Raw genomic sequence first — 25231 nt, 5'->3', positions numbered from 1 at the left:
TGCAGTGACTTTAGAACATTTCCTAGGCTCACTAATATTTTAGAGCTTTTTCTCTTGAAAACAGATTATTGTTGGTTTTCACCTTTGTCTTTAACATTTGTTTTTTTTTTGGAGATTTTGTGTCTGATGTAGAAATTTGTGCTTTCTGTTTTTAGGGTAGCTATTGCATTTTCTTCTGTTTTCTGAATTTGTTTCTTTATTTTAATATTAGTTCCTTTTCGACAAATATTTGTTTCCTTTTGGCCTTGAAATGAATTTTAAAATGAACAATCTTTTGAATTCTGCAAGTGCTAAAAAGAATGTTTGTATCTTGATTTATTTACATTCATCAGAGCAGGAGCAGGAATACATCATTCCATCCATATTCAGAGACTCAGTTTCTCTCTTGGCATTTCCTCTTTCTAATCTTTACCTGTATTTTCTCTTGTCTACCAATTTTTTCATATAGATATAGATATAGTGTCTTTAGAATGTATCAGTTCTTCTGAGCTTTAGTTGGTTCTCCTATTTATTTTTTATTTCTGATCCATTCAGTTAATAACCGCAGAGGCCTTGTCTACAACTGATAGGCAATGAGTGCAGGCAGTGAATGCAAGCAGTGAGTGCAGGCAGGATAGGCAGAGATAAGTGTAGCACTACCCCTGCCTTCAAGATCACCAGGCTGGTTGAGGTGGTGGCATGTGATACAAACCTAACAACAATGGCAAATTGTTTTGTTTATGGGTAAAGACATTCTGTAAGCTGAGGGTTGCCTAGCCAGCAAGTTTAAGTCTGCATCCTATAGGTTGTACCACAGAAGTCTTGTGGGAGGGAAACTGCTGTGTGAGTTCATCTTAGAAAGGAGCCTCAGTGAAGCTGACAGCAGGAAGGAAAGGCAACTAAGCAACTGTGGTTGTTTCCAGATGAAAGGTGAGGGCTATTGGCATAAGAGCCCACAGCGGGGATGGAGAATATAGTGTTTGAAGCAGAATCTACAAACTGTGTGTGGTGTGGGATTAAAGAATGTCAACAAAGGCTTTTTGCTTATTAGTCTTATAGAAAGTAATGATAGAACTGTTGATCAGCTGAGATTGAGGGTATGAGGGGAGGACAGAAGCTTATTTGGAGATAGGCAAAAGAGAATCTATTTTAGAACTTGATGATGTTTAGGGGAACACCAAAATGGGCCAGCCAAGGCTGGAGACAAGGTGTTTTACTCATTTGCATTGAGGAGAATGCAACTTCCAAACAATGGGTATAAGCCCCTCCAAGTAGGACATATAAGCAGAAAATAAAACATGCTCTTGGGGAAGGCCAAACTCTATGTACAGGAAATCAAAACATAATGAGCATTTTATGTCTAGCATGCAATGGCTAAGTCTCCTCAGATGGGTTTCTTGATCTTCTCAACAGCCCTGTGCATGGAAATTATTACTCTGCCTTATGAGCCAGGAAACTAAGGCTCCAAGGCAAGCTAGGCAAGCAGTGGGATTGCAAGCCAGGACCTAATGCCAAGTCTGTGCTTTTCTGCTAGAAGCAAAGTTGTGTAGACAAGATGATTGCCTACAAGGGGCAATGGTTAGGAGGGGCACATACTCAGAGATGAGTGGGATAAGTGCACATTAAACCTCTGGGCTCTCAAAATACTAAAAGTTTGCCTGCATGCTCAGTTTCTATAGAGTACCCAAGCCAGCCGGTCCTGGATTTAGTGGGGCCCAGGGAGCAGTTCTGTAACACAGAAACGAGAAGGAAACCTAATTTGGGGGCTGTGGCTTCATGGTTAATTGTTCACATATGATAGTTTGTTCACATATTATTCACATATGAGGTATTCTGATTTGTTCAAGTTTTTAAACCTTTGAGGCCTATAGCTCTTAGCTTGTCTCATCTTTAGACTTTAGATATTAAAAAAACATGGGCCTTGATCCCCTTTGTACCATCTGCTTGTTTAACTTGTTTACTTGAAAGGTTTTTTGCTTTGTGCTATTTCCTACATTATGGTTTTAGATGTTTCTAGACTGCAGACACTCTGTGGTGACTCTTTTGATTGTTATTTATTCAAGAGACCCTGGGGGCTTCTTCTGCTTCTTCTCTCAGTTCTTTCTACTCTGGAAGTTGTTTCCCTCTGCCATGTCAGTCTTGTTCAGCTCAGCTTTCTCCAGAACTCTTAATTCGTAGGTTATGACTTTCCTCTAGGAAACAGTTCTCTAACAACAGGAGGTTGTAGTACTAAAAGCCAAACTCTAAAGCCTGGGCTGAAATCTTGGCTATGACCCAAAGGCTAGTTATTATTTCCTGAGTGTCTGTCTCAGTTTGCTCATCTGTAAACTTTGAGACAATAATAGTATTGACTACCAGAGGTTGTGTTAAGGGTTAAAAGATGTACTACATGTAAAATTTTCAGAATGAATGATGTCTAGTGCTACACCACTATTAACTTAGCATTCTAAGGGGGAAAATAGTAGGAGAGATGATCTCTTTTTGATTGTCATTTGATCCATACAAACAAACAATAATTCAGACTGTTGGTTCCTTTACTTGATGATGAAAAATAGGCAATCAGATAGTGTTCTCCTATACTACCAGGAGTTCAGCAGGGAACAGTTTTAGTTTTGGCCAAATGTAGCATCTAGAGATATCCACTGCAGATATCCATGGTGTGACTTCACTTTCCCTATCTCAGTGTTCAAGTGTTCAATCGATCTTCCTTAACAAACCATAAAATTATTTCCATCTTCCAGGGTAGCTCTTTCAAATAAAAAACAAAGGGGGCTCTTTGAGCTTTTTCATCTACAAACAACACTTTAGAGATGGATAATCTTCATTGTCGACTTAACTGGGTTTGGAAGCACCTGAGAAACACACCTCTGTGAGTATGTGTGAGAGAGGTTATTTTTGATTAACTGGAGAGGCAAGAGCCACCATGAATGTGGGTAGCATTATCCCTTGAAATGGGGGATCTATAATGAATAAAAGTGTCAGGGGCAAGAGTAAATGAGCTTACTACCAGTATATAACTCCTTCCACTTCCTGACTATGAACACAAAAACACTCCTTGCTCCTGCCATGTTTTCCTACAATGAATTATTCTTCTCAAACTTCAAGCCAGAATAAATGAACTAAAGTTCCTTGTGTCACCTATTGTCTCACAATAAGAAAATTAATACTATTTTTAACTAACCATTAATGTGTATGTTGATATTATTTTAGTCTTTTTACTTTATTAGCCAGAATTTTTAAACTATTCAATATGATTGTTGCTTTACTTTTTTTTTACACTTCAGATTTTATCCCCCACACCTGGTCTACCCTTAGACTGTTCCACTTCCCATACCTCCTCCCTCCTCTTTGTCTCCACAAGGATGTACCCATCCCCTACCCCCACCCAACCAGACCTCTAAACTCCCTAGGTCCCCCAGTCTCTTGAGGGTTAGGTTCATCTTTTCTGACTGAACCCGTGCCTGGCAGTCCTCTGCTGTATTTGTGTTGGGGGCCTCATATCAGCTAATGTGTGCTGCCTGGTTGGTGATTCAGTATTTGAGAGATCTCAGGGGTCCAGGTTAATTGAGACTACTGGTCCTCCTACAGGGTTGCCCCCCTCCTTAGCTTCTGTTGCCTTTTTATTGCTATGATAAAATACATAACCAATGCAGTTCAGAAAAGAAAGTGTTTATTTGGGCTTATGGTTCAGAGGATTAGAGTCCGTGATGGTGGAGCAAAGACATGGTAGCATGAACAGCTAAGAAAGCTCACATCTTAAACCCACAAATAGAAGGCAGAAATCATATGGGAATGTCTTTCAAAACCTTAAAGGCCATACCTAGGGGCACGTCTTCAACAAGGCCACACCTCCTAATCCTTCCCCAACAGTTCTACCAACTGGGAGCCAAGTATTCAAATATATAATGGGGGCCATTCTCATACAAATAACCACAGTCCTGGTAATCTATAATATAAAAGTAACTTTTATTCACTAGATGTAATTGTCATCTGGTGGCTTACTACTGAATAAGCTTACTCTTTCTAGTTTGTTCTGAGTTGGCTGCTTCAACTCAGCTGTTCTGGCTCAAAACTCCTCTCCTAGCTGACTGATTCAAATAGGTTTTTCTTGGCCTCTCACTGAATTGCTCTGCTTGGAAAACTACCTACTTCATGAGCTGAATAGAACTGAATGGAACCACATGAACTTAACTGAACTCAACTGCATTCAGCTGAACTGCACCGAACTGGACTCAAGTGAACTCTACTGCAATGCCTGAACTCAACTAAACTTTTCAGTCTGTTCTCGTGAGAATTGGGTGTGTCTATCTCTTGATTCATTCTGTCAAATATTTCTCTTACTCATCACTTTGCCCCTCAACTAAATGTCACTTTCAATCATGGCTGCTTCTTTCTACAAACTAACTTTACCTCCATTGTTTGGTATTAAAGGTGTGTACTAAGGGAATATCTGCATTCCAGTCAGAGGGATTAAAGGTATGTCATTCCTGGATCATACAGACTAGAAGGTCTTCAGATGTGATTCCCTTGCCAGAGCAGCCATGTTGGTGAATTAAGATTCCTTTACATTACACTCCCCCTTTAGGTTTATCTTAGAGGTGAAGTATATTTCCTCTCTTGGCCAAGTGCTGTTACTCTCCATTGTTGCCTTCCTTTGGTCTTAGTTTTTTCATTAGGAATGAATATTAGCAAATGGTCTGGTTTTTATCCATTAAAAGACTCAGTTTTTCTCATTAAATTTTTGGGTTTGTCCTTGTTTATCTTGAGCTATCATTCCTCTCTGGGCCAATCCCTATCCATTTGGTTGTTCTTTTGTCATTTAATTGTTTTTGTCATCGAGAAAACCTTAAGCCTATATTGATTTAGAGTTGTCTTTGACAAAGTTCTTTATTTTTACTTTGTTTCTAAAAATAGCTAATGGGCCTTTGTAAAAAATTTGAAATAATAGAATAGTTACAGACTAACCAAACAACAAAATTAATCTGATAATTTTTCATTAATGTTGGATTTATTATGAAACCCTGTAGATTTTCTCTTATGTATTTTGATACAAATAATTTTCTCACCTTTCTCATTCATTTTTCTTATTCTGTTTCTCTTCTTTTTCCTATGTCTGTCTCTACCCCTACCTTCATCTTACCAAAAATTCAGTCACACAGCCTTGAAACTCTAATTTTCATTTACTAGTATATCATGTGTTCAATAGTATATCTATATGCACATGTGTCTGTTTCACTGTCTGTATAATATTCTATAGCATAGTATGATCATAATTTATCCAATTGGTCCCCTTGGTAGATATTTATCCTACTCCTGAAGTTTTGTTTTTCTAACATCATATAAAAAATTTCTTACATGTTTGGATGTACAAGTATTATATAGGATAGATTACTAAACATGAAATTGTGGATTAAAGGTAATAAATACAAGAGTTTCAAGACTTTGAGCACCTATTGTTGTATGCAAAATATGTTAAATACTATATATCCTAGATCAGATTCATAAAAAGTCACTATCCCTACCCACAGGCAAAAAGGGAGAGACTGTGAGCTGACAAAGTGAAATAATTTGCCTGAAGTCCATGGGGAACTTAGATAGAAGCCCATGGTCTCTGATTCCAGTGTGACTAATAGAAAAGTTAAGATGGAATATATATCAGTCTATTATGCTACTCTCTCAAGGAAGATTATGAGAATGCCACAACATTTTCTTTTTCTTATAAAAAAGAACCAAATCCTACTACTTGCCCTTTGGCATGTACATATGTACTTTGACATGTTGTATCATCCTTCCCAAGTAAATATTTAAATATATATAAATAAAATAAATGTATATATATATATATATATATATATATACATATATATATATATATATATATATATATATATATATATATATATATATATATGCATGGTAGCACATGCCTCAGATCTCAATGAGTTCCAGGACAGCCAGGCAACATAGACCCTGTCTTAAAACCACCCAAAATGATATAAAAATTGATATAAAGTGATGCTTATATGACTGAAGTAGTGAGGAGAAATCGTATCAATGAATCAACTAGGGGCTCAATTTAAAAAAATTAGTGTGTGTGTGTGTGTGTGTGTGTGTGTGTGTGTGTACAAAGCACCTGTGTGTGTGCATTTGTGACATGGCATATATGTAGAGATCAGAAGAAAACTTTGTAGAGCTAGTTCTCTGCCCTGCTTGTTTGTGGATCTGTCAAGTGTGTGTTAAGAGTGCTTTTACTCACTTAGCCATCTTATTATTATTAGCCTATAACTTAGTTTTTTTAAAAGATTTATTTATTATTATATGTAAGTACACTGTAGCTGTCTTCAGACACACCAGAAGAGGGCATCAGGTGTCATTATGAATGGTTGTGAACCACCATGTGGTTGCTGGGATTTGAACTCAGTGCTCTTAACCACTGAGCATCTCTCCAGCCCTATAACTTAGTTTTAAGGAGAATGAGCAAGTTTGTCAGTGAGGGAGAAATAGTCCTGTAAAGACTTCTAGCAGCATTTTTATAATCTCAAATCAGCTACCTCAACATATAAGTAAAAGTTAGCCAATGTATAGAGTAGAAATTAGTTTGAACAAGTGACCAATTTATGTCAAATAACCCATCCCATGATATACACTAAGACAAATATAGAATCATTGCTGTGGATTTTGCCCAAATTGTGTAATTGTAATAGTATAATAGTAAGAAAACAAGTATGCATACCCAAATCAAGGAAACAGACAATAAAATAACTGATAAGTAAGTTTGTAACATCAAGAATATGAACAACAAAGAAATAAATGGAGTTGTTAGATACTTCAGGAATCTAAAGAGAAATGACTAAATATCTTGGGGTTCTGGGAAGGAGTCTGGGACAAAAAAAATGAATATTGGCAGGAAAAGCTGGTGTCATTTGAATATGGCTTTAGTTTAGTGTATTATGCCAATAGTGTCCAAGTTCTGGTAAATATACTATGCTATGTAGGATGCTAACATTTGTGAAACTATATCAGGAATGTAGAGAAAGTAAACTATTTCTGAAAGTTTTCAAAAAGCCTAAAATTTTATTAAAAGAGGGTTTTTTAAAATCCTGTACAAGATTCTTTATGAATTTCTGTATCTTTGTCTTCTTTATCTTTTAAGTGAAAATCTATTATGAGGTTAGAAGAACTGTTGGTAGAAACTGGCCTAAAAAAAAAAAAAAAAGAAAGAAAGAAAGAAAGAAAGAAAGTAAATTTAGGATTGAATCCTAGTGAGCGACTAGGTAGATGATACCAGTAACTTTCCATGGTCTTGTGGCTAGGCTCATTTTCTAATACATCTAATTTTCTAGACCCTTTTCAAGGATATAGTAATGAAAAGCCATGCCTATGGGAAGTACCTCTGAACATTTTGTAGAGCAAAGTGATTATGAACTTCATCATAATAAGGCACTGTACTTCCGGTTGGGTATGGTGATACATGCCTTTAATACCAGCACTTGTGAGGCAGAGGCAGGCAGATCTCTGATTTTGAGGCTAGCCTGGTCTACAAAGTGAGTCCAGGACTGCCAAGCTCTATAACATAGAGAAACCATATTTCCAAGATAGATAGATAGATAGATAGATAGATAGATAGATAGATAGATAGATAGATACATACATACATACATACATACATACATACTGTATTTAAATGGGAAAAAATTCCAAACCACACTTACATAAAATTATGGGTCCCAAGATCTTTAGATTCATGGAATTCTCTGAATATTATGTTTGCTGCTGATATTAAGATTACTTGAAAACTGGTGCATATCCCAAGACTGTGTCTTCTGGAAGCAAATGAAGTCCCTCCTTGGTCACTGGGAAATGGCCAAACTAGATCACACTATATACAGAAAAATTTGAAAAGGCCAGGGGTTTATATCATATTTAGATCATGGTCTAATGGAAAAGCAGACTGGGAGTCTGCATGGAATCTTGGGTTTGGAGGAGAGGGCTCTGTAAGAACATCTGGTTTATCTGTGGGAAGAGAAAAGTCAGGCCCAGGGCAGACATTCAGGCTTCGGTGAAACTGAGCATGCTAGATATGCAAGTTAAAGATCTTAAGGAGTTTTGAATTTGTTTCCGAGGCATTAGCCTAACTCGTGAGGCTCTAAGAAAGTCTCATAGTCAGGGTCTACTTCGTCTCTGGAGTTTAGTTGGTGTTTAGTTAGCTCTTCCCTACCCAGTTGTGAATTGACTAATCTCTTACTGAACTAAAAGAAAAAAAATATTTTGAACTTAACAAAGCTGAGCTAGACACACTTGGTTGCATTGATGTTTTGTGAGCAATGTGTTAGGTCCTGATTACAGAGCATGTTCGTCACAGTCCTACCCTCATGGGGCTCACAGGCAAGAAAACTGTTCCTCCTAACTTGCATTAGCCAGTTCATGAGTCTCACTCAGAAGTGCTCTCACTAAATCACTCTGTCTATATATGTATGATTTTTATTTAATACTAAAGTGAACTAGTGTTTTAACTTTCTTGCAGCAGTGTGGAAAAGATATTTTCACGTATAGTTTGATTTATCTATCTAATTTTGAGCCAGCATTTTGTCCCTTTAATCATAAAACTAGCCCTTGTCCAGACTACTCCCCTCAGGCTATGATGTTGAAGATACTTTGGTTAGGGCTTTGTGGGTTTGCTCAGTGCATATGATAATCCAAAATGTGTTTACTAAATAAAGCCTAGCAAATGTGTTTACTAAGGCAGTGTGGCCAGCTGGCAGCATCCAGAGGGAGCCAACTTTTTCTGTTGCTGTGTGGACATTTCTCTCTTCCTGAATTTTATCTCCTGGGTCAGATTCCAAGCTGTAATCTCAAAGCAGTGAACCAACTAGAGTAGTAACATCTAACCTGATTCCATAGCACTGCTTCCAAGGCCCTTGTGTATCAGAGGCTTTTGACCTTTTTATTTAGTAAGATATATCCTCATAACTTGAGATGGAAAAAAATAGATGTTATAAATGGTTAGTTCTTCTATATCAAGGTTATAGTCAAAGCTAGGCAATGAAGGCCCACCCTGTAATCCCAGCACCCTATGATTTAGAAGCTGAAACAGGAGGAAAATATATCAAGGCTCCATTATTGGTTGACATAGTTAGTTTGCAGTCCAGTAGCATGTTTGAATGAATGTGCTTGTTCTTTCTAGTTACTTTTTCAGAGCAAAGTCTATGTTCATCAGCTGAGCTTTGACCCACTCCTCTTCTCAGCAGTGGATCTTACAGCCCGCCCTGCCTTGTTAGTCTCTTAACAACCAATGCTATATCATCCTGCACATCCTGGTTCTTCAGTCACCATCCTTCCTGTGAAGTGGTCTTTGGTACATTTCACTTTTTTCTCCCTCTTGGGGTTTCTGAAACATAGTTTCATGTAGCTATCATTAACCTCAAACTCACTATAGCCTAGGCTGGTCTTGAACTCATATGCTAGGATTGTAGGTGTGTCCCACTGTATCTGACTCTGGCCTTCTTTAACCTACCACATCATTCTCTCACTTGGGTTTTCCAAACCCAGTGTAGTACCTCTCCTAAAACACACTCCATAGGCTGACAGGCGATGACCACAACTACTGGCATGAAAATCTCCTATCCTGAATTACTAACTCCCTAAGTTGATAGCTGTGTGTCTTCATCTTTCTGTCATCTGGTGCCCAAAATAGCTAAGTTTTTATCATCAGCGTTTAATATTCTAGTCATCACCTGAACACTGTACCTTTGTTTTTATTTGTCATAATAATGTTGTGAGAGTAACATAGCATTATTTTTGTTTCACAGATGAAGAAATGAAGCATAGAAAGATTAAAGATGTTGCCCAAAGCTACAAAGGTAATAGTAGTAAAGTTGGGATTGTAAGCTAGGCAAGAAGTCAGTATCCAGAGCTTTTAACCACTACTTGGAATGTTTGTGGTAGTGCCCATGCCTTACATTGAGTGACATATTGACATACAAAAGGTAGTGTTTTGTTGAAATAATTTTAAATCTCAACTGGGGATTTCTACCCCCTTTGATCATTCAGTTTCCAGATAAAAGATATAAAACTTTTATATTTATAATAAGCCTTAATCAGTACTAGAGCTGGGTAGGTATCTATCTGCTATGCTATTATGTCTACTGTCCTGCCAATAACCCCAAGATATGACTTGCCACATTCTATCTGGACCACTCAGACTGGCCAGTCTTCATAGCCAGTTCTTACAGTTGTTTACCCCAGAGCTGCTTCTCTTCTTTTCACCTTCTCTCTTCCCCTTGTGTGCCTGCCTCAGACCCCAAGCCCAGGAACTAAAACCCTGCCTATTTCTCTTTTGCCAAGCTGTAGGATGTAGGCATCTTTATTTAACCAAGAGTATAAAATTAAGGAGCAAGGTAGCATAGCATCACTAAGAAGTGTCTTCCTTTTTTTTCCTTTTTTTTAGTATGGTCTTTTCTAACATTTTACTATTAAAACTTTCAAAGTTACTGTAAAGAAGTATATGGTGAGAAACCATACACCTACCGCTGTCTCGCCCATTAATATTTCTCTTCATGTACTTCCTACTCTGTTTTCCAAGTTTACCAAATTGTGTTTTTGATGTATCCCTCCCCTAGGTACTTATATGCATGTTAAGAAATAGATGTCAGTGTTTGTTCATGGGTTTTTAAATACTAAGCTTATTTACGGGGAGAGCTGAACATGCCATGGCACATATATGAAGGTCAGAAAACTCATGGGGAGATCTTGTTATGAAGAGGAGGGGCCTTTGTAATTGCTTGCTGAAATGTTTTTTCTGATGGCTGCTTTGGAATGACTGTATTTTCTCACTCAGGTTGTGATTTTCCTGGTTCTGGTTATGACCAGTAATTTTCATTGTTGTGAACAGTGTTTCTATAACACTGGGAGAATCTGTGTCTTCATTTGCTGTTGAGTCACCATGTTTTGCAGTCCCAGTAGATTGCAAACTCTTTGGTTTGCTTAGTTCTTGTGGTACTACTAGAAGATCCCATTGGGCCTTATTGATAGAATATTAAATAATAATTTTCCCCAGATCATCCTGCTTGGTGCCTGTGTGTAAGGAGAGGAAGTCTTGCTGGGATGAAGGGAACTTCTGAGGACTCTGTAAAGAAAGTGATGGCATTCCCTAGCCTGATTTATTTTCAGCTGGACATGAGGTATTCTGCTAGTTGGTGTTGGCAGCTGGCCTGGTATTGTCGATAAAGCTCCTATTCGGCTGCCTTCTGTTGCTAGGTTGGGGGTTGGGAAACATTGAGCCTGCCACCTTTTCTGTTGTGTGATGGAGGGGTATTATAACATGCCCAGCTGTATGTTGTTCCTAGGTTGTTAACCATTCGCCTTCTTTCCTCTGTCTTTCCAACATCCTTTGATAGCCTCTTGTGTTGCTCCCATTGCACTTACAGAGAGGTAGAGGAGAAGTGAGCTCCTGGGCTTATCCATTCTTTCCAGCTCATGGCACTCTCTGTTGTAGTTAGTCACTCATCTTTTAGATGATACAATTGTTTTATCAGTTACAACTTTAAACTTCCTAAAGAGGATGAGGGACTTCTGGGGGAGGCTTTCTAGCAGCCTCAGGGTCTGAGAAGCTTTCTTACCAAACAGACCCACTGGAGGCTGTTTCTTATCTGTCTTTCCCTTGCCTGGCTGTTGATGTATTTTTATGTCTGCTTTAAAAAGGTAGCCCCTTCCTTGATCTTACACTTGCTGAATAATACAGTACGTTTTTATACCTCTAGCACAGTTAAGACAAATAAACTGTAGTTTTGTAGGGACTTTTCTTAGCTTTTTGATCAATGCCAAATCCCAGTTGACAGGGATTTTATTTTAAATTCAACTATGTAAATTGTACCCATTGGTTAACTGTAAGATATTTAACTTTTATGTGAGTATTTAAATTTATGCACTGAAAAATATTCTTATATGTTTTTGACATTCTTTTCTTGCAAACAAAAGACTTGAGGTCACCTGAGATCTTCCACAGTAAATATGCTTTTGAAAAATCAGAATAATTCCTAACATTATCTGGAAGCCAGAAACTGTTTTATGTAGTTTACAATAGTAATTTTGCACAAATGATTTCAGGTTAAAATTGCATACTATTTATTCCCACCCATTTCCTTTATTGGCTGTGACACACAGGAATTACGCTCATTGCTTAACTAACCTTTCTGACCTTTTGTTACTTGGCTATAAATTGACTTGGGTCTTTTGCAAAAAAACACTGGGGGGGGGGATCTTTTTGTTAGAACCCAGCCAATTCCTGCTTCAGTGCAGAACAGTTTGTTCTCTTGAAGGAATGAGCCAGTCCAGTGAGCAGAAAAACACAGCCATAAACTGGCATCAGCAGGACCTGCAAAGATGATTGCCCGTGTTCATTCCACAAAGCAAGGGACCCACAAAAGAATGAGCTTTTGGGAAGAGAAATATGCTTTTGAGCTTCACTGACTTTAGGTAAATATAATTGACTTTCTATGTGAGTTGTGAATACGTGAAAAGGGTTTTCTTCCAGTGCTCTGGTGGGCATGAACATTTTAACTATTTAAACAGGAATATAGTGGAATTCTCTTCTGCTGTTCCATTGTCCCCTGAGACTGGGTATGAAGAGTACACTTCATCCAATCTGCTCATCAGGGTGGGAGCAGCTTCTGCTCTGTGTACAAACACTTATGGATCAATGGCACCTTGGAAGGCCTCCAAAGAAGACACTGATGGCAGCCAGTAGTCAGAAGAAAACATGAAATATTTTACACAATTGTGAGGCAGGTGTAATAATAGGAAACACACAAATCACAGTATTTGACAGAGTGATTGCTAGAAATGAGGGCATTTATAAGGGCTTTTTTTTTTTTTTTTTTTTTTTTTAGCTTTTTGATCAATGCTGTTTAATATTGTTAGGAGACTATTTAGGAGTTGCCAGATGGGAGGGTCTTGTTGCTGCTCAGCTTGTCCTGCAGTACACTCAAGAAGCTTGCTTTCTTTAAAAAAAGTTTCTGGGAAAATATGGCTTTAAAGTTTTGGAGTAATGAGGCACTTTGGGATTAAAGGTACTAGTAGAATTACACTTGGATCTAACATAAGAGTGGGGAAGGAAGTGAACCGAGCTGACTATGGATGTGTACTGTACACCTCAGTCATGGCATGAAGCACCTAGAATGTCTCCCATAGGCAGTAAGTAGGGCTGAAGATATTCCAGAAACCAGAGATTGGCTTGGGCAGAACTGGGTGAGGAAAAGTATGTTTGAGTGTAGAAAAGGCAGGTTGAAGCAAATGAAGGAAGGGCCATGATGCCAGACTGAAGTGGTTTCTGCATGGAGTCAGTAGAGATCATGATCTGTGTCCTGGGAAGGCAGATATGTTGTTACTTAGAAGACCGTATGGGAGCACAGGTGCAGGTAGTGTAGGTCACTGAAGTCTTTGCAGCAAATAAGGAGAGGACATTGCTCAGGGGTGACCTTGGTGGAAAAAGGAGTCAGGAGGCAAGAAGTCTCCTGAACTCTCAACATGCTGTCAAAGACTCATATACACTATCATGTCCAATGTAGTGGACTTAGTGCTATTTCACTCAGATATTGTATCAGAAAAAGCTGAGTTTTGAGAAATTCGGTTTTTCCCCAAAGCTAAGTAGCCTGTAAGAGGAAGCAGCCGAGTCAGAGTTGGAACGCAGTTTAACTGTCTTCAGACATAATGGCATGCCCACTCTAGGATAAGATCCGATGCAGCCGAGCAACCCAGTGTTGAACAAGCCTCAAAATGAGTACATACTCTTTTTCAGCATCTATTTATGTGTGTATGTTGAGACAGAGCTATGTTCCTGTCTGACCTAGAACTTCCTTTATTGACCAGGCTGGCCTCAAACTTGCAACGATTCTCCTGCCTCTGTTTCCACTTCCCTAGTGCTATGCTTACAGATGTGCTTCACAATGTCCAGCCTTGTATAATTGTATAATTCTTCTAAGAGTTTACACGTATAAATAATCATCTACTAATACTTAGATATTAATACAAATGTTAATACAAGTAACATTTTGAAAGTCTGAACATTGTCATGATTTTATCTCTTAAAATCTCACTTTGTGTAAGAATTGCTTTGGGAAAAGGCTCAATCAAACTGGCAAAGCATGAGTGTAAATAACTTTTAAAAATTACTGGTTGATTGATTGAATTTAATATTATTATAATTTTGTTTTTATGTGACCATGTATGCCACAGTGAGTGTGGAGGTCAGCCAACCACTTTCCAGAGATTGTTTTTTCCTTCCACCATGTGGCTTTTAGTTATCGAACTCAGGTCATCAGGCTTGGTGCTAAGTACCCTTACCCACTGAGCCATCTCACCAGTGGTCAGTGTATGCATATATAGCAGTCTATAAGAGAACAGCAAACTTTGACCTTCATAAAATAGAGAACCATTTAGGACTAATGTGAATATTCGTAGGGAAACACTTTTTGATAAGTGTATGCTCTAAAATGGTTCAGAAAGATACATTTTTCAAGTAACTATGTAAAAAGAGGGATTATTATACAGAGCTCAGCTTTAGTCAACCCCAAGACAAATTAATAGTTTTCTGTTTATTTCATTCATCCTTCAATCATGACTACAGGCATTCCAGGGTTAGCACCTAGGAAATAGTCATTAAAGGCAAATGTGGCTCCTCAATATTGGCTACTCTGTTGAGTACCAGAGTAAAATCCACAGCCATTTGGGACTGGATGCTCACAATTTAGAATCAAGATTGTACTTATACCAACTCTCTTCTTAGCATCCCATTTCTCAAATTCTTTTGTATGTTTTTACAGTGGAGCAAGAGATAATGAATATTGTGAAGATAGAAAATCTGAGTAAAGTATCTAAACTTATGTATCTCAATATGTAGCCTGTATTATTGTGTACCATCACTGGTAAAAAAATGCTGGGTCTTTAGGAAAAATTTTAATACTTATTGTAGCAAAGCTGTAGCTGTTCAAAGTCTGGATTATATATAGCTCAGGAGAGGAAAGCCAGCCCTGCTTTCTTCTAGCAGATGATGGCATAGCAGGAGAGGCAGTTATGTAACCAAGTGTGCTTGTTAGTACTGCTGTAAATCTAAACAGCTAGGCCTCTGTGGTCCTTTGTTACTTGCTTCCTTGATGGCTGTTAGGCTTGGCACATAAGAGGACACTGAAAACAAGGAACCCCAATTGCAGCCTGACGCTAGTTCAGTGGAGCACACAGTCCCCAGCTCACAGAAAGCAAAAGTTTTGTGGTATACTAGACCTGAGGTGACACAGCAAGGAAAAATCCACTAACCAAGCCTGGGGCACTGGTCATATACTGTGGGCTCCCTTATCTGTAACTTTGCTTCTTTGTACTTCTGCTATGAAAACACATTAATGCCTGCTTCATGTGTGAGTATTACATGATAATGTCAACATTAGACACGGTGACGCAGGTAATGTACCTTCTTCACATTGCTATGCAGTGAGCATTTTGCAAATATTCCTTTCTCCTCCATTTTCCTTTGCTCAACCTTTGCAACCTACTTCTGCCATTTTTCATTTTGCTGAGAAATATAGTCCCATTCATGAACACTAAATATTCAGTACCTCAAAATTCTCTCATCTTCACCTTCTTCCTCTTCCTCCTTTCCTTTCTGTCTCCCAGGAATGTGTATCCCCACTCTCCTTTTTCTGTTCTTGGGCAACAGGAGACCAAGGATGAGATGTAGAGGAAAGGAGCTGGCTTGAGAAGATAAGGCTGGATTGTTCTCATAAGCATATCCTAGATCAAAATTTCTCCTAATCCAGTTCCACCCAAATCTCCCAAATAACTAGGAATGCCAGATTTTTAACTTTCTTGTGGCATGTCTTTTCATACTAACTTTTACTCAAAAGGGAAAAAAAAGAGTGTTTGACCTTGCCAAGCTGCCTGGTTCTAGAGTCTGTTCCTTTCTTATGTAGGCTGGGTTTTTTTCTACTAAGCCCCCATCACTGGTTTCTACCAAGCCCCTGGGTTCTCACCGGCTGTGTACTTCATCTTATCAGAGTCCACATCTGAGGCACTCGTGAGAGAGTCCTTGCAGCAGCATCTCTTTGCCTTTCCTCTGGCTCTAGGCCTCTCCTTACTCTGCACCTGCCCAGACCAACCCTATCCAGCCACCTGTTCTCTGTTACATCTTTACTTAAAGAGATAATCATTCACTTAGGGGCATTTGGAAGAGTCTCAAATCTTGATAGGTTGTCACTCCCTGGGTATAATGGAAAGCTACAGGTTTCTAGTAGGTAAATGTCAGGGATATAGTGACACACCCTACAATATACAGGACAGCACCTCATTCCCAAATGTAGATCTTCCTGTTGCAGTTTTTCATTAGCAGCAAGGTTAAGAGCTCTGACTCAGGGTCTAATGCTGCCCTGCCTACCTCTATGACACTAAGGAGTTTTGCTAATCTCAGCAGCTGCTCCTTTCCCTGGATGACTTCACTTATCTCAAGTCTTCCTTCATTCCCTTCCCAACCAAGAGTGGATCCTCCCTTAGGTTCCTACCAGCAGAGCCAGTTCATTGCAGCCCTTTGATAGCCCCCAAAGACTTGTTCTTTCAAGAGCAGAGTAATAGCTTGTTTGGAATGCAGATGATCATTTATCAAATCCAATATGCTGTTGCTATATAATATTTATATATAAAAATCAAAAATATTTCAAGGCCTAAACCTTGGCATTAGAAGAGTAAGGAACACATTGAAAAATGAGCAAAGGACTCACGGCTCATACCTTCTCTGACCTTCAGGTTCCACGTAGGTAAGACAGAGACAGTGTTGACTTCCTGAGATTCAGACTATGAGAAGATAGCAGCAGAGAACCTATCACAGTTAGATGTATTTTAGAACTGGAAAATAAAGCCAGGATTTCAGATGTGACCAGGATAGTAGGTAGTTAGCACACACAGAAAATGTCATTGTTTGTTCTTATCTAGATAGTAATGGCCTTGATTCCAGATAGCTACCCAGTATTCCTCCTCATGACAGTGATCCCTTTACTGTAGAAATACTAAAATGTGTTAGTGATTTTCTTTACTCCATGGAAGCATAGGACACCCAACCCCACATGAATAGTGTTTTGTTTTGTGACTGAATCTTATGCAGCCCAGGCCAGTCTCAAGCCTCTAGCAATTGTGCTGTATCCTGAGTGTTAGTATAATAGGCTTAAGCCACTATACCCAGCTTCCCATTTTTATAGAAACATTTCTTCTTTTCCTGGAATGTTAGGACACTAGAAACATATTCTGAAGGTTAGGAGATCTGCAATGACCTGAAATAGGTTGAAGACAGTTGTTTTGTAAAATTGCTGAGGCATGAGAGGTACATTGCCTACAAATTTCTGTTACATGGAGACCAGCATATGTTACAGATCAAAACAGTATTACCTCTTGTTCAGACAATTATTATGATAAATTATCTTTTCCCATAGCATTAGTATGCTAGTGACAATTGACAGTATAGTCAAAAGTCATTTTCATATATACTCTTAGGGAAAGGGCTATAACATTCAAATCCCACCTAATATTTGTTCAGAAAATTTCAAAGTCAATCCCACTGGGTGCAGTCATACCTACAGAACAGAGAGGAAGTCTGCGTGTCAGAGAAAGAGCTGACTCCTTTGTTAAAGAGCAATGGCCTTAAGGCATATCAAATATTGATCTTGAACTTTATCAGCATCTAAAGAAGGGTCAGAGGTCAGAGACTGATATGTCTGATGTTTAGGCATTAGCATCAGCAGGGGTCACATAGCTACTAGAAGTACATGGAGCACTTCCTCACCCTATTTTCTTCTTTGACTCCTTAGAATAGACACTATTATCTCAGGACTTACCTTTGCACTGAAGTGTGTTTTCTTGTACTATTCATTCTTGTAAGTTTTTTGTGTTTTTCTTCTTGCCAGCCAGAAGTGTTGTGCTGTGATTTAAATATATAAGCATTGGAATCTGGAATACCTGGCTTTGACTCCCAGCTGTTGCTTCTTGCTTGTGTGACCTAAGTCAAATTACTTAGCTTTTGAAGCTTTATTATCCCACTATGTAAAGTTGTATTGATATTTAATTCATGGCATTATTGTTAAGGCTCAAAACAAGTGAGAAAACAAATATAAGGAAGTTGGTGAGGGCTATCAGTGGTTTTGTTAGGGAATGGTGATGACAGCATCTGTACTGTTTGAAGACAGGCACTCTGTTAGCTTTGAATTCTTCCTGTATCTACCTGAGCTTCTCTCTCTCTCTCTCTCTCTCTCTCTCTCTCTCTCTCTCACACACACACACACACACACACACACACACACACACACACACACACACACGGAGAGAATTGTCTGAAATAACAATAATTTGAAACAATTTAGAAGTCATGTTTGAGCTCATTTTCTGGAATCTTGTTCTTAAGAAGAAACCTAAGACATGCCAGTCTTTACCTTACCATTCCTAAGTAAGATCATCTGAAGGGGATTTGACCACATCATCTGAGCCAGCTATTAAAACAATGCCAGTTACTAATGACTTACTGTATGTGCCTTGCCTTCTTGAGAGCAATATAAGGGCTCTTGCTTGTATTTCATTGTACCTTTGCCTGGTCCTTACACAGAGCTCCAAAGCGTGCTTCTACTTGAGTGTCCCCCAAGAGGAATTGCCTCTGCACAGGCATAAGTGCTTATGAATTTTAAGTAAGTAAACAGTACCACTCAAAGTACATTTCTCTTAATATTAGGACTCTGAGGGTCAAATTATATATCAGATGAAGGGACAACTCTCTACTTGTCTTTTTCACCATGTCGCTCTTCCTTCCTCTTTCTTCCCTCCTCTCTCCTCCCTCCTCCTTCTCTGCAACAGCAAATCATGTTTGTTTTCATTCTCATACAAAAAGGGCAGGTCTCCTTCTGAGTTCTGACTTGGACCTTGATTACTTAGCTAAGCCATGTAATCCCACATATCACCCTAGGATGAACCGGGTGGCTGTGGTGCCAGTGGGGAGTTCAGGGCTGGCTACGACCCAGAAACCCCAGAAAGTTTGGAAGGAGCTTGGGAGGAAAAAACGACAAACAAAACAAAAACAACAACAGCAACAAAAAACAGTCCTCAGTCTTATAACAGCCCTACCCCCAAAGTCAGTCTTCCTTGTGATCTTGTGAGGGAAATGGGAATCCTGTTGTTTATTACTCTTGACTAGGGAAGCTAGGATAGACTAACAAAGTGGAAGCCTTTGTTTTTTATCACAGAATGCCTAAGTCAAACTGAAGCCACCCAGCACTGAACTTTGTTTCACATGTCAGAACCCTCCTTTATTGTGAGCCATCTTAAATTGGGTTTCTTACTTGCAACTTAGTATATGGAATTTGGTAGATATATACCTTCCATTTTTAATACATCAGTGGCTCTGACCATTAAAAAGGAGCCTAGGAACTTGAGGACTCTACCTTGCAAGGCACAGTCAGTCTGGGTGAACACAATTTTGCAAAATAATGACTTGCCTGATTATTTTGATGCTTTTCAAGTCTTGCCTTTATTGTTTTATTATGATTAAGATTTCACTCTTAGCTTTTAAACTTGTGTCAGTACTCCTGCTTCAGTCTTCTAAGAGTTGGGATTATAGGCACACTTGACTTTACTTGCATTGCTGTTTTGATTGATTAAATATAAACTTAGGTAAACTAACCAAGTTACAGGGTTTTTTGGTCATGTGTTTTTCACAGTGAACAAAGGTTAATAGTATTATGTAAGTTTCTACAAAAAAGTTCATTATTTATAGTCTACTGGTATTTGATATTCTCCATCAGTAATTCTTAGCTTTCCCCCCCTCTTTGGGAAAACCACAGCTTTTTCCCCCCAACAGAGCCAAAACTTTGATGCCTTAGGAGCCAAGGCTGCCTGCACACACAACAGTGATCTAGTTGAACTCTACTCATTGGACCCTGCTAGTAGGTTTGAGGAGATACTCACAGGACAGCCTTGAACTCTCTCCCGGCTTGTCCAAAACAAAATAGAAAAAACTCACCAACTCTGCTATTTCATGTCAGCAGTGACAAAGGCTTGCAGAGCTCCACAGTGCCCTGGCCTGTGTGCTGCTTCTAGAATGCCGACTGGAAGGCCAGCTAGTGGTGGAGCACCTATTCTAAGACTGGGCAGTTCCTTTCTTGTGACACTGGAGTCAGAAACAAGATGGGCACGCTGCCAGCTATTGAAGCAGTGACCTACTTTTACAGTACTCAGTTGGGTTTCTCCTTTCTCTCAGGAGGCCATACACTCAACATCCTCCTGAGTGTTCAACAAGCCAGTTCCCCAGATAAACCCTTTTGCTTGGTGCTCTTCAGTTTGAAATAGGTAACTCCAAACTGAAGAGAGTAATAGCTATCTTCTTCTCCTCTCTTGGAGGCTAGAAGACAGTTTATCAATATAAAATAGAGGGACAGGAAAAGGATTAACCAGAGGAAGGCTAGATGACTTTGAGGAAGAACAAAAAAAAAAAATCATCTAGGCAGAGAATGGTTTTGGTTTATAAGTCCAGGGTTTTGTTCTTGAAATCCTAATCACACATACCAGCTGATGGCTTAGCTTGCCCACCAAACTAATTGCATTCCATAGTGTAGTGTGATAGAGGCAGAGTGATAAAACTTTATAGATTTTGCTCAGACAAATCTTGTTGAAGAGGAACACTGCTTGCGAGTTTGAGGCAGTGTACAGTGCAGCAGAAGTCGGGATGGGTCTGGGATGAGGCTGCTGGTTGTGCTGGGCCAGGGAACTAAGACGGGTGTCAGAGAAATTCCTGTCAATTCCCAGCCACACTCTGTGCCTGCAGCCATTCTCCATCCATGGCTGGCTCGCTGCTACAGAACGAGAGCATGCTTTCTGTGTTGTTTGTCCCTTAGGGAAATGCTGTCCTAGTAGCAGGTCTGTATGCTCCATGCCCTTCTCTTATGCCTCTTCAAGAAGATGGCAGGATGCAGGGGGAGTGTGTTGCATGGTTCCATTCTCCAAGAGGTGACTGAGCCTTTTTTAAGCCTTGGGTTTTTACACCTAGAATGAAGCATATTCCTCTCTCCTATCTATACAACTCCTCATTCATTGTGTCCTGTTCTCACAGGATGTGAACTCTGCCTGGTGTCCTAAGGGATACTTGCTAACTGTTCTCTAGCGTCTCTTTGCCTTTTCCTTTAAAGTAGGATGGACGATAAGATGAAGAAGGACTGTAAATTTCTATTTTTACTTGCCTCTGTCTGTCCCTCTCAGGGAAACTGTGAGACTCACCTGGAACATGGCATCTTAGCAAGGTGAATCACATGCAAGAAGTATGTATATCTTGAAAATGAACTTGCTTGTCATCTGGTACCAAGAAGACTAAAGATATGGAGAGGGCTATAAAAGATTCATTTTAGGAAGTGGAGAGATGACTTAGTAGTTAAGAGTAGTTACTGTTCTTCCAGAAGATCTGGGTTCAATTTCCAGCACCCACATGGCTCCTTACAATCTGGAACTACAGTTCCAGGGCTCCAACACCCTCTTCTGGCCTCCATGGGTACCAGGCACACATGTTGCACACACACATATATATATACAGACAAAACACTCAAACATTCAAAATATAAAATAAATAAATCTTTTATAAAATAAAGGACTTTTAAAATTCACATTTATTTTGAGCCCTAGCCTATTTATGTAGCCCAGAGAGACCTTGAATGAATAATTCTTTATCCTCATCTTCCCAATTGCTAGCTTTGCAGACATGTACCACTTCATCCAGCTGGCAGAAGGTTCTTGACTTGTTTAAGGCTGAATGCCTCTTGTATTAAAAATAAAAAAGATAAAGGCAAAAAAGATACAGCTTATGAAGAATAAACACAGCCTGTTAGTATTTGTAATGCAGGGAATAGTGAGTTGCATAGTTTTATATCAATATGACAGATGCTGGAGTCATTTGGGAAGAGGGACTCTGGGTTAAGAAAATGCTTCCATATGATTGGCTTAAAGGCAAGTCTATCAAGCATTTTCTTAGTGATTAATGTAGGAGGGTCCAGCACACTGTGGGTAGTACCACCATTGGACAGGTACTGGGTGATATAAGAAAGCAGGTTAGAGGCTGGAGAGATGGCTCAGTGGCTAAGAGCACTAACTGCTCTTCCAGAGGTCCTGAGTAACTACATGGTGGCTCACAACCATCTGTAATAGGATCTGACACCCTCTTCTGTTGTGTCTGAAGACAGCTACAGTGTACTCATATACATAAAATAAATAAGTATTTTTTAAAAAAGAAAGCAGGCTAAGCAGGCCATAAGAAACAAGCCATTAAGCAGCACTCCTCCATGGCCTCTGCCTCAGCTCCTGCCTTGTTTGAATTCCTGCCTTGGCTTTCCTCAGTGATGTTTTGTTACCTAGAAGTGTAAAATGACATAAACCCTTTCATTCCCAAATTGCTTTTGTTCATGGTGTTTTATCACAATAATAAAAACCCTAAATAAGACAGAAATTAGTAATGTGTCATGGGATATCACAACATGTATATCCTGATCATATGTTTTTAGGAGGATTGTGGTAGTAGCATTATACCATAACAGAACAGGGGCATGTTGTTTCCTTACTTTTGTACATGATAGATAACACTCCAAAAATTCAGTCAAATTCATATTATTTGGCAGATGGTATTATCATGCCTCAACACAAAATGCTCACATGCCAACTTTGGTACAACTGATGTTCTGGAGTCTGGACTTAGCATTCAAAAGGTTATTGGGAAAAAAATGAATAACAAGGAATGCTAAGAAAAAAAAGAGGTTATTGGGTGATACCAGTGCTAGTCCTAGGTATGGGGGTTGAAGTTGCCTTTATGGTAATTCTTGTTCCAAAGAGAAGTGCATGGTATATGCTTGATAATAGAAGATATAGTGATAAATGAATCCTATAGTAACTTTGTACATTTGTCTAAGTTTTGTCATGATTTGTATCTCAGATATTGAGAAGTATGACTTCAGGAGTGTTCCTTGATTGAAGGACAGTTATGCACACCAGAGGGTGCTGTGCTTCAATGTTCATACCTCCTTTTTGTTTCTTATGGCTGTTTGTTAGAAGTTTTGAGGAGTAGCCAGTTGAGAATTGGCTCTCAACAAAGGACTGCCTGAACACGCCCTTCCTTTTTGCTGCTTTCCAGCCTAATTAAAGGGGTACGGAAATGTTACACCCCACACTCCCTGGGTCTGCTTCACTGTATTCTAGTTCTTAACTGTCAGGTTCTTTGTTAACCTATACAACTTTTTTTTATGCTGCAGCTTAAGTAGTTTTCAGTATTCTGTCTTTGGTGGAAATGGAGACCATCTGGTTACTGTTGACTGTGTAATAACAATGATTGAAAATGGTTATTAAGTCACTCTTCAGCCTTTTCTCTTGTCTAGGCAAAGTTGTCTCTGTTCCTTTGACCATGGCCCATAAATCTCATTTTCTAGTCCTTTAATCATGTTGGTGGCTTTCTGTGGAAACTACATCAAAGGCTCATTTCAGTGCCTCTATTCTGGTAGGGCCTGGCCATCAGTATTTAATGGATATGGAATGTGGTTTTAGTCGTCCTGTTTCTGTGGCTAGTCCCCATGTTTCCAAGCCAGTCCCAGTCTTCTGACCATTAGGGACTATTTTCTCTAGCTCTTCATTGTGACACATTTGAAATACTTTTGATTAAAGTGTTTATTGGGTTAAAATGTTAATTGCAGCTTGTGAATGAGTCTAGCTGTTGGATAATAGACATTTTCAGCCTAACCTGTTTGTATGAGATCCTTTCTGTCTGGTTGTGACTTTTATGAGACGCTAATCCTTTCCTGTATTTTAGTCATTGTTGACTCAACATCTGTGAGTGTATACTGTGTGCTCAATTCTGCTAGAAAATGAGGAGGTGGAGGAGGAGGAGGAGAAAATGTAGGGCTTGATTTCAAGGAGCTTGTAATCTGGAAGGGAAGTTAGGCATATACTTAAAAGTTGTGATGGATATGCAATAATAGATAGTTTAAGGGGCAGTGGAAATTTGAAAGCCTTCATTGAAAATGCCCTATTTGAACTGGTAAAGTTCAATGCTAGTGCAGGTAAAGGCAGAGAGGCTAGTACTTTTAGGAATCAGGGACTTAAGTGTGGCCAGGCATGCATGGAATCCACATGTTCTGTGATTCTATGATAGATCTTAGAAAAGACAGGTTCCCAGAAATAGGAAAAAGAGTGGTTTGCAGTGGGAGGAACGGATAAATAGGTAGAACATAGCATGGCGCTGTAATCGTGAATACAGTCAATTTTCCCAAACTCATGGAGTATACAGATGAGCCCTAGTATAGACTATGGGTGATCATTAAATATAGAAAATGCAGTTTTGGTGGAGGATACTCACAATTCTATAGGCATCATATGGATGGGGACAGGATATATGAGAAACCATTGTCCTGTCTCCTTAATTTTTGCTGTGAATCCACAGTTCTAAGGTTGGGGCTGGGGTTCAATGGTAGAGTGCTTTCTTAGCATGTGATGAGGCCATGGGTTTAATTCCAAGCATTAAAAAACAAAATAAAGCAGAGCCAGAGTCATATTGCCACACATCCTTAATTACAGTCCTCAGAACATGGAGGCAGGAGCATCAGGAAGCTAAAGTCATTTTTGACTATATAGTGAATACAAGGCCGCTTAGGCTGTATAAGAGCCTGTCTGGGGAAAAAATTCAAGCAAAATATATTTTGGCATAGTGGCACATACCTATAATCTAGCACTGAAGCAGGGAGATTTCAAGTTCCTGGGATGCATAGTAAGATTCTGTCTCAAAGAAGAAGGAAGAGGGGAAAGGTAAAGGAAGAAAGGGTGGAAGGAAGGGAGAGAAGGAGGGATGGAAGGAGGGAGGGAAAGAAAGAAAATAGCTAGAACAAGGAAGGAAAAAGAGGAAAAAGCCTAAATAAGTTAATATTAATAATATATTTTATGGACCAGAGAGATGTCTCAGTAAGTAACAATGCTTGTCACAGAAGCCTGAAAGCCTAAATTGAAACCCTAGGATCCCTGGCGAAAAAGCAGAACTAAATCTAAAAGTGGTGTTTTGACTCCCACAGGAGTATCCCCATAGTCTCCCTGCAGCTTTTCTTTACAGATATGTGCATATATAATATATACTTACATGTATATGCAACAATAAGTAATGTAATATTTTATTTTACCAGATCTATTAATATATTGTTTTAATATGTAATTGCTATAACTTTTT

At 39.1% G+C, this 25231-nt stretch overlaps 1 protein-coding gene across 3 annotated transcripts in view; it reads left to right on the top strand.

The window, feature by feature from the left end:
• Zhx3 (zinc fingers and homeoboxes 3) overlaps positions 1–25231 on the top strand; it is a 114750-nt gene that overhangs the window by 48939 nt on the left and 40580 nt on the right. Inside the window, exon 3 of one of the 3 annotated variants that reach the window (XM_052184175.1) lies at positions 9789–9839. The exons of the other annotated variants lie outside the window; for them this stretch is intronic. The gene's annotated coding sequence lies outside the window, so the exon portion shown is untranslated. The remainder of the gene's footprint in view (positions 1–9788; positions 9840–25231) is intronic. 3 annotated transcript variants of the gene reach the window in all.

This window comes from Apodemus sylvaticus, chromosome 5 (assembly GCF_947179515.1).
Source record: "Apodemus sylvaticus chromosome 5, mApoSyl1.1, whole genome shotgun sequence".
NCBI lineage: Eukaryota > Metazoa > Chordata > Mammalia > Rodentia > Muridae > Apodemus > Apodemus sylvaticus.
The sequence above is the reverse complement of the archived record's forward strand: the minus strand, read 5'-3'. Positions and strand labels throughout refer to the sequence as shown.